Source organism: Hylobates moloch, unplaced genomic scaffold (assembly GCF_009828535.3).
Source record: "Hylobates moloch isolate HMO894 unplaced genomic scaffold, HMol_V3 SCAFFOLD_3, whole genome shotgun sequence".
In the NCBI taxonomy this organism is placed as follows: domain Eukaryota; kingdom Metazoa; phylum Chordata; class Mammalia; order Primates; family Hylobatidae; genus Hylobates; species Hylobates moloch.
Window position 1 is genome coordinate 90,429,425 of NW_026652278.1, and position 9,027 is coordinate 90,438,451.

General features: G+C 45.8%; 1 protein-coding gene across 4 annotated transcripts in view; it reads right to left on the reverse strand.

Annotated features, from left to right (window-relative positions):
* The window catches only part of CCNY (cyclin Y), a 309,167-nt gene extending 306,378 nt beyond the window's left edge, over nucleotides 1–2,789 (reverse strand). The window contains exons 1-2 of one of the 4 annotated variants that reach the window (XM_058436535.1): nucleotides 2,665–2,789; nucleotides 1,571–1,678 (exon numbers count right to left, since the gene is read on the reverse strand). The gene's annotated coding sequence lies outside the window, so the exon portion shown is untranslated. The remainder of the gene's footprint in view (nucleotides 1–1,570; nucleotides 1,679–2,664) is intronic. The other 3 variants (XM_058436536.1, XM_058436542.1, XM_058436537.1) reach the window with 3 other exon arrangements.
* Between the last annotated feature and the right edge of the window lie 6,238 nt (nucleotides 2,790–9,027).

Genomic DNA, 9,027 nt, shown 5'->3' on the forward strand with positions numbered 1-9,027 from the left:
TTAAGGTCTTAAACAACATAAACAATCTACACAGTCTTACATTTAGGGATTTTCTGAAATCTCCACTGAAGTTTTATACATACACAAAAAAGCCGTTGCTTCATTGCTTGCAAAATAGATGAATACCATCATTTTAGACCAAAATTATTAGTCCAGCCCATGCTTAGTGGTTAATATTAATATAAAACCTCTACAACTCAACATTAGTCTCAGTATAAGGCATCAAAAACCTAGTGTTGGCAGGGAGCAGTGCCTCACACCTGTAACCTCAGCACTTTGGGAGGCCGAGACAGCTGGATTGCTTGAGTTCAGGAGTTCGAGACCAGCCTGGGCAACATGTTAAGACCTGCCTCCCTCATCTCTACTAAATTTCAAAAAAAATTAGCCAGGAGTGGTGGCATGCAACTGTTTGGGTTAAGGTGGGAGAATCAAAGGCTGGGCGCGGTGGCTCACGCTTGTAATCCCAGCACTTTGGGAGGCCGAGGCGGGCGGATCACGAGGTCAGGAGATCGAGACCATGGTGAAACCCCGTCTCTACTAAAAAAAATACCAAAAAATTAGCTGGGCGTGGTGGCGGACGCCTGTAGTCCCAGCTACTCGGAAAGGCTGAGGCAGGAGAATGGCGTGAACCCGGGAGGCAGAGCTTGCAGTGAGCCGAGATCGCGCCACTGCACTCCAGCCTGGGTGATAGAGCAAGACTCCATCTCAAAAAAAAAAGGTGGGAGAATCGCTTGAGCCTGGGAGGCGGAGGTTGCAGTGAGCCTAGATCATGCCACTGCACTCTAGCCTGGGCAACAGAGTAAGACCCTATCACTGAACCAAACAAAACAAACCTAGTGTCACTAAAAAAGACTTTTAAAAAGTGTAAAATTCAGGCCACTTCCTAAGCAAACATCGCTGAGGAAACCAAAGTGTTAGTTTTATTTTCTTTTTCTTTTTTAGAGACAACGTCTCACTGTGTTGCTCAGGCTGGAGTGTAGTGGCATGATCACGGCTCACTGCAGCGTCAGCCTCCTGGGATCAAGTGATCCTCTGGCCTTGGCCTCCCGAAGTTCTGGGATTACAGGTTTGAGCCACACTGCACCCAGCCCTAGTCTGATTTTCTTTTCTTTTCTTTTTTTCTTTTTTTTGAGAGGGAGTTTCACTCTTGTTGCCCAGGCTGGAGTGCAATGGAATGATGACCTCGGCTCACTGCAGCCTCCTCCTCCCAGGTTCAAGCAATTCTCCTGCCTCAGCATCCCAAGTAGGTGGGATTACAGGCATGCACCACCATGCCCAGCTAATTTTTTGGTATTTTTTGTAGAGATGGGGTTTCGCCATGTTAGCCAGGCTGGTCTTGAACTCCTGACCTCAGGTGATCTGCCCACCTCGGCCTCCCAAAGTGCTGGGATTACAGACGTGAGTCACGGCGCCCGGCCCCTAGTCTGATTTTCAATGGGTATGTTCCTCCACTGCCAGTCCCCATAACCCACTGCCTGTTAAAAAACACAAAGCATTTATTAGAAACAAAAGGTTTTCCTAGTAAGGGAAATAATTTTTAGCACTGGGAAATGACAGGGTCAAGGCTCACCTGGTAGCAAAAAGCTCTGGGGCGGTGACTTCTAGTCCCAGTTCAGCTCTTGATGTTGATGTGACCAGAGGAGACTTGGGTTCACTGCACGATTTCCTGGCTGTGAACCTAGAAGAGCAAGGACCTTGCTTTTCCCAGGAACCCCAAGTGTGGTACATAAAGTGATGGTGAAATAACAGCCTTGCTGTTTGTGACAGTTCCTGCACCCCTTCCCATGGCTCTGCCATTCGGATTATTCACCACTTGTTTATTCTCAATTTCTTTCTTTATTTTTCTTTTTTTTCATTTATTTATTCTTTTCTTTCTTTCTTTTTATCTTTCTTTTTTTTTTTTTACTATGTAGATTTGAGATGGAGTCTTGCTCTGTCGCCCAGGCTGGAGTGCAGTGGCGCAATCTCTGCTCACTGCAAGCTCCACCTCCTGGGTTCACACCATTCTCCTGCCTCAGCCTCCCGAGTAGCTGGGCCTACAGGCGCCTGCCACTACGCCCAGCTGATTTTTTGTATTTTTAGTAGGGACGGTGTTTCACCATGTTAGCCAGGATGGTCTCGATCTCCTGACCTGATCCGCCTGCCTCGGCCTCCCAAAGTGCTGGGATTACAGGCGTGATTTTTTTTCATTTATTTATTTATTTATCTAGAGACAAGGTCTCACTCTGTCACCCAGGCTGGAGTGCAGTGGTGCAATCCTAGCTCACTGCAGCCTCAAACTCCTGGGCTCAAGTGATCCTCCCGCTTCAGCCTCCCCAAGTAGCTGGGGCTACAGGTGTGCACCACCATGCCTGGCTAATTTTTAAACTTTTTGTGGACACAGGATCTCACTATGTTGGTCTTGAACTGCTGGGCTCCAGTGATTCTCCCACCTCAGCCTCCCAAAGTGCTGGGATTACATGCATGAGCCACTGTGCCTGGCCCTATTCTCAATTTCCACACCTTCTCTAGATCGTGCCCTGTTCCCTGACCTCTCAAGTCTCCTGGCTGCAGTCTCTGCTAGTGCACTGCCCAAGCAAGCTTTTCACAAACAGGACTCCTAACTCCTCAGTCCCCCTCCTCCCTGAGCGTTCTCAGGCCTGGCTCCTGTCACACAGAGCTCACCTCCATCCTCTGCCCCTGCTGTCCCAGGACAAGCCCCCTAGCCAGGTGGCTCTCAACCTGGTGGCCTCAGTATGGTCTTCCTGGTAGGAGGCTCACATCTCTCCTGACTCCCACCCACCCATCCCTCCCAGGGGCACCCTGCCTACACTGTAATAATGCCCCTTGTGTGTCCTCACTAGGTCATGGCCCTCCTCAGGGCCTGGGTCTCCCCTAACTTCCCTCGGGTTCCTGGTGCTCTGTGCACAGTGCACCATCTCCTCCCCGCTCTACCCGCCATGGTAATTAGAGGTTAGACTTGTCATTCTTCAATGGTTTGGCCTGTAAATTTGGGTTGACGAAAGATGAGTTGAGTGGAGAAAGAACACAGCTTCAGGAAACCTAGAATATCCTGATTTTTATCCTCACCCTCAAGTATCCTATTTCACACATGTCTAAAGATCAACTTACTTCCCAAGGTTTTTCCTTGCTAAATAGATTCCTTCTTTTCTTTCTTTTCTTTTTCTTTTTTTTCTTTTTTGAGATGGCGTCTCGCTCTGTCACCCAGGCTGGAGTGCAGTGGTGCTTTCTCAGCTCACGGCAGCCTCCGCCTCCTGGGTTCAAGAGATTATCCTGCCTCAGCTTCCCGAGTAGCTGAGATCACAGGCGTGTGCTAACATGCCCAGCTAATTTTTGTGTCTTTTTATAGAGAGGGGTTTCACCATGTTGGCCAGGCTGATCTCGAATTCTTTTTTTTTTTTTTTTTTGAGACGGAGTCTCGCTCTGTCGCCCAGGCTGGAGTACAGTGGTGCAATCTCGGCTCACTGCAAACTCCGCCTCCCGGGTTCACACCATTCTCCTGCCTCAGCCTCCCGAGTAGCTGGGACTACAGGCGCCCGCCACCACGCCCGGCTAATTTTTTGTATTTTTAGTAGAGACGGGGTTTCACCGAGTTAGCCAGGATGGTCTCGATCTCCTGACCTTGTGATCTGCCCGCCTCGGCCTCCCAAAGTGCTGGGATTACAGGCGTGAGCCACTGTGTCTGGCCAGATTCCCTCTTAATCAATAAACATTTCACAATGACACAAACACTATGAACTACAAATATTTTAGCTTAGTATTTGTCCTTATAGCATCACATTTTATATTTGGGAGGTGATATGGTTTGGATGTGTGTCCCCGCCCAGATTTCATGTGAAACTGTAATCCCCAGTGTTGGCGGTGGGGACCGGTGGAAGTGATTGGATCATGGGGCAGAATGTTTTACCACCAGCCCCCTGGTGCTAGTTCACGCAAGATGGGGCTGTTTTAAAGTGCGTGGCAACTCCCCTCTCGCTCTTGCCCCTCGGGACATGTAACCTGTGGGCTCCCCCTTCACCTTCCGCCATGATTGTAAGTTTCCTGAGGCCTCTCCAGAAGCCGAGCAGATGCTAGAATGATGCTTTCTGTATAACCTGTGGCGCCATGAGCCAATTAAACCTCTTTTCTTTATAAATTACTTAGTCTCAGGTATGTATTTATAACAGTTCAAGAATGAACTAATACGGGAGGGTATTAGTATCCATACGATTTATTATTTTATATGGAAGCAGTAACATCCCACTAACGGGGCATCATAGGGAAGGGATACATCCTCTATAAATGACATTTCTGGATAAATTAAAATGACCACCAGTCCTCTGGAAATTTCGCTTTTTTTTTTTTTTTTTTTTTTGAGACGGAGCTTTGCATTGTCAGCTGAGCTGGAGTGCAGTGGCATGATCTTGGCTCACTGCAATCTCCGCCTTCCAGGTTCAAGCGATTCTCCTGCCTCAGCCTCCCAATTAGCTGGGATTACAGGTGCCCGCCACCACACCTGGCTAACATTTTGTATTTTTTTTCAGTAGAGACGGGGTTTCACTATGTTGGCCAGGCTGGTCTTGAACACCTGACCTCATGATCCACCACCTGCCTCACCCTCCCAAAGTGCTGGGATTACAGGCATGAGCCACTGCATCCGGCTGAAAATTTCACCATATTTGATAGAAGTCTTAGTTTTTTAAACAACAAAATCAAGTATGACAATACTTACATAATTGAGAATCAATGTATGTCTTTCTGAAATAGATAGATGCCTGCCTCCGTGCACAGTGAAAAAATCAACATAACGTTTTTCATGGCATCTCCAGAACATCACTGAAAGCATCGTGATTGAATATTGTAATAATATAATGCTAATTTTGCTTCTTGGAATTCTTGTCTCTCAGTAGTAGATTGCCAGATGATACTTTGTCCTATTGTTTTACCTGCTAACACCTCCTAATGTCCTGCTGCTCCTCGGCACCACACCTGGAAACCAGATCACCAAACTTAGGACTTAGAAACATGCTCGTGGATGGTGGGAGAAAATGTAAAATGGTGCAGCCATTATGGAAAACAGTATGGAAAGTCTTCAGAAAGTTAAAAATGGAATTACCACATGATTCAGCAATGACACTCCTGGATATAAACCCCCCTCACCCATCCAAAAAATTGAAAGGAAGATCTTCAATATCTGAACGTCTATTTTCATATAACATTATTCACAATAGCCAAAAGATGGACACAGCCCAAGTGTCCATCAGTGGACGAATGGATAAAGAAAAGGTGGTATACCTATGCAGTGGAATATTACTCAGCCTTGAAAAGGAAGGAAATTCTGATGTGCCACATAGATGAACCTTGAGAACACTATGCTATGTGAAATAAGCCAGTCACAAAAGGACACATACTGTGTAATTACACTGATATGAGGTACCTTGAGTTCTCTATCTTCATAGAGATAGAAAGTACTGAAGGGAGGAAAAGTGGGGCATTGTTGTTTAATGGGTATAGAGACTCAGTATTGCAAGACAAACTAAACTGTACACTTAAAAATGGTTAAGATGTTGGCCGGGTGCGGTAGCTCACACCTGTAATCCCAGCACTTTGGGAGGTCAAGGCAGGTGGATCGCTTGAGCTCAGGAGTTCAAGACCAGCCTGGCCAACATGGCGAAACCCCGTCTCTACTAAAAATACAAAAATTAGCCGGGCTTGGTAGCATGTGCCTGTAGTCCCAGCTACTTGGGGGGGCTGAGGTGGGAGGATCACTTGAACTCGGGAAGTGGAGGCTGTGGTGAGCTGAGATTGCCCCACTGCACTGCAGCTTGGGTGACAATGAGACCTTGTCTCAAAAAACAAATAAACAAACGAAAAAACAACAAAAAAGATGTTAAATTTTATGCTATGTTTATATTGCCACAATTAAACATAAATTTTGAAAAATGAGTTAGCATGCATTAATTCATTCAAAAAACATTTATTTTGTGTTTATTATATATCAGACTCTGTTCTTGGTGGCAGGGATGAGGGGCTGAACAAAACAAAGTTTTGGCTTTCATAGAACTTGCATCCTAGTATATAGTATATAATAGCAGACATAGCTTTGCTGTCCACCCAATCAAGTGCATCATTTCAGGTTACTGGTTTTCATAAAATGAATGTATTACCCAGAATATCTGCAACTTGACCCATTTCAATGATGTATATATCTGAAGTTTAAATATCTTAATTCTAAAAGAGCATAATAATTACAATGTTTTAAATCAGGCCAGGCATGGTGGCTTACAACTCTAATCCCAGTGCTTTGAGAGGCTAAGACAGGAAGGTTGCTTGAGCCCAGGAGTTGGAGGCTGCAGTAAGCTATGATCATGTCACTGCACTCCAGCCTGGGTGACAGAGCAAGACTCTGTCTCTAAACAATAAAAAATAAATTTTAAATATTGATCTATCTCTAATATATTTGGATGTAGTTTTGTTGTTGTTGTTTGTTTGCTTGTTTAGAGACAGAGTCTCGCTCTGTCACCCAGGCTGGGGTGCGTTGACACAATCTTGGCTCACTGCAGCTTCTGCCTCCTGGATTCAAGTGATTCTCTTGTCTCAGTCTCCTGAGTAGCTAGGATTACAGGCATGCACCATCATGCCCGTCTAATTTTTTTTTTTTTTTTTTTTTTCTGAGATGGAGTCTCCCTCTGTCGTCCAGGCTGGAGTGCAGTGGCGGAATCTCGGCTCACTGCAAGCTCTGCCTTCCAGGTTCATGCCATTCTCCTGCCTCAGCCTCCCAAGTAGCTGGGACTACAGGCGCCCGCCACCATGCCTGGCTAATTTTTTTTGTATTTTTGGTAGAGACGGGGTTTCACCGTGTTAGCCAGGATGGTCTCAATCTCCTGACCTTGTGATCCGCCCTCCTTGGCCTCCCAAAGTGCTGGGATTACAGGATTGAGCCACCGTGCCTGGCCAATTTTTGAATTTTTAGTAGAGACGGGATTTCATCTGTTGGCCAGGCTGGTCTCGAACTCCTAGCCTCAAGTGACCCATCTCCCAAAGTGCTGAGATTACAGGCGTGAGCCACCTCTCCCAGCCTGCAATGACCTAATTTTTAACAATGGATGATCACATGAAAATTATTTTAGAACAATTTGTTTACCAGTTAGACTGCTGGTTAAATCATCTTCTACTATAGTTACTTCAGGCACTGAGGAAGATTTTCCTTTTTTTTTTTTTCTGATGTTTGTGGAGGGTTAGAGTAGCCCCAAAGGATGACCTCCAGATAATAGAGACATGGCATATATTCTAATCAAGAATGTGAGTGCTAAGAGGTTAGGAATTATTTTTCTTTGCTTGGATTTGAATAACTACTGGCTAAACATTAGACATAAGAAAGTACTTGAGGCCGGGCATGGTGGCATGCACCTGTGGTACCAGCTACTTGGGAGGCTGAGGCAGGAGAATTGCTTGAGGCCAGGAGATTGAGACCAGCCTAGGCAACATAGCCAGGCCCCGTTTCTAAAAAATATTTTTTTTAATTATCAGGAGCTGGGTGTGGTGGCTCATACGTGTAAATCCTAGAAGTTTGGGAGGCTGAGGTGGGAGGACTGCTTAATCCCAGGAGTTCAAGATCAGCCAGAGCAACAAAGTGGGACCCTGTCTCTATAAAAATAAAAAAAAAAAAAAATTGCCAAGTGTGCTGGCATGTGCCTGTAGTTCCAGCTACTCAGGAGACTGAGATGGGTGGATCACTCGAGTCTGGTAGGTTGAGGCTGCAATGCGCTGTGATCATGTCTGTGAATAGCCACTGCACCCCAGCCTGGGTGACAAAGCAAGACCTTGTCTCAAAAAGAAAAAAAAAAAAAAGAAATTAGCAGAGAGCTACTAGGGAGGCTCAGGTGGGAGGATCACTTTCAGCCCAGGAGTTAGAGCCCAGAGTGTGCTATGATCACATCTGTGAATAGCTGCTGCACTACAGCCTGGACAACATATCAAGACCCCATCTCTCTTTAAAAAAAAAAAAAGGGTACTTGATGAAGCCAGATTGGCTGTGACACTGAATAACATTGTAAGGGACATTATTGGAATACTAAATACATAATATGCTTGGGTCCCCCAACATGTATATGACCTTTCCCTATTCTGTTGGCTTCATGCATCTGCCTCATGCAGGATTATAATTTTTGTGTCAAGAAGGCAAGCCTGGGCACAGTGGCTCACACCTGTAATCCCAACCCTTTGGGAGGCTGAGGCCGGTGGATCACCTGAGGTCAGGAGTTCAAGACCAGCCTGGCCAACATAGTGAAACCCCACCTCTACTAAAAATACAAAAAATTAGCTGGGCATGGTGGCGCACACATGTAGTCCCAGCTACTCAGGAGGCTGAGGCACAAGATCATGCCACTGCACTCCAGCCTGGGAGACAGAATGAGACTCCGTCAAAGAAAAAAAAAAAAAAAGGCAAAAAGAAAGAGTAAATGTTCAATTTTTGCAGTCTAGTCTTTGCTTTTGAAATTTTCTGAGATCACAGACTTGCAAAATAGGCTTTTGAAGAGAGGGTTTTCTAAATTCCAAGTGTTCCCTCTTTATTTGAATTAAATAATTAATTAAAAATTTTTTTTTTTTTAATGAAACAAGGTCTTCGTCATCCAGGCTGGGGTGCAGTGGTGTATAGTTCACTGCAGCTTCCAACTCTTGGGCTCAAGTGATCCTCCTGCCTCAGCCTCCTGAGTAGCTGGGACTACCACCATGAAACACCATGACCAGCTAATGTGTTTTTTGTAGAGATGTTGCACAGCCTGGCGTTGAACTTGTGGCCTCAAGGATCCTCCTGCCTTGGCCTCCCAAAATGCTGGGACTACAGGTATGGGCCACCACACTCGGCCCCAAATGCTCTCTCTTTTTTTTTTTTTTTTTTGAGATGGACTCTCACTCTCTTGCCCAGGCTGGAGTACAGTGGCATGATCTCGGCTCACTGCAACCTCCATCTCCCAGGTTCAAGTAATTCTCTTGCCTCAGCCTCCTGAGTAGCTGAGATTAAAGGTGCTCACCACCACGCCCGGC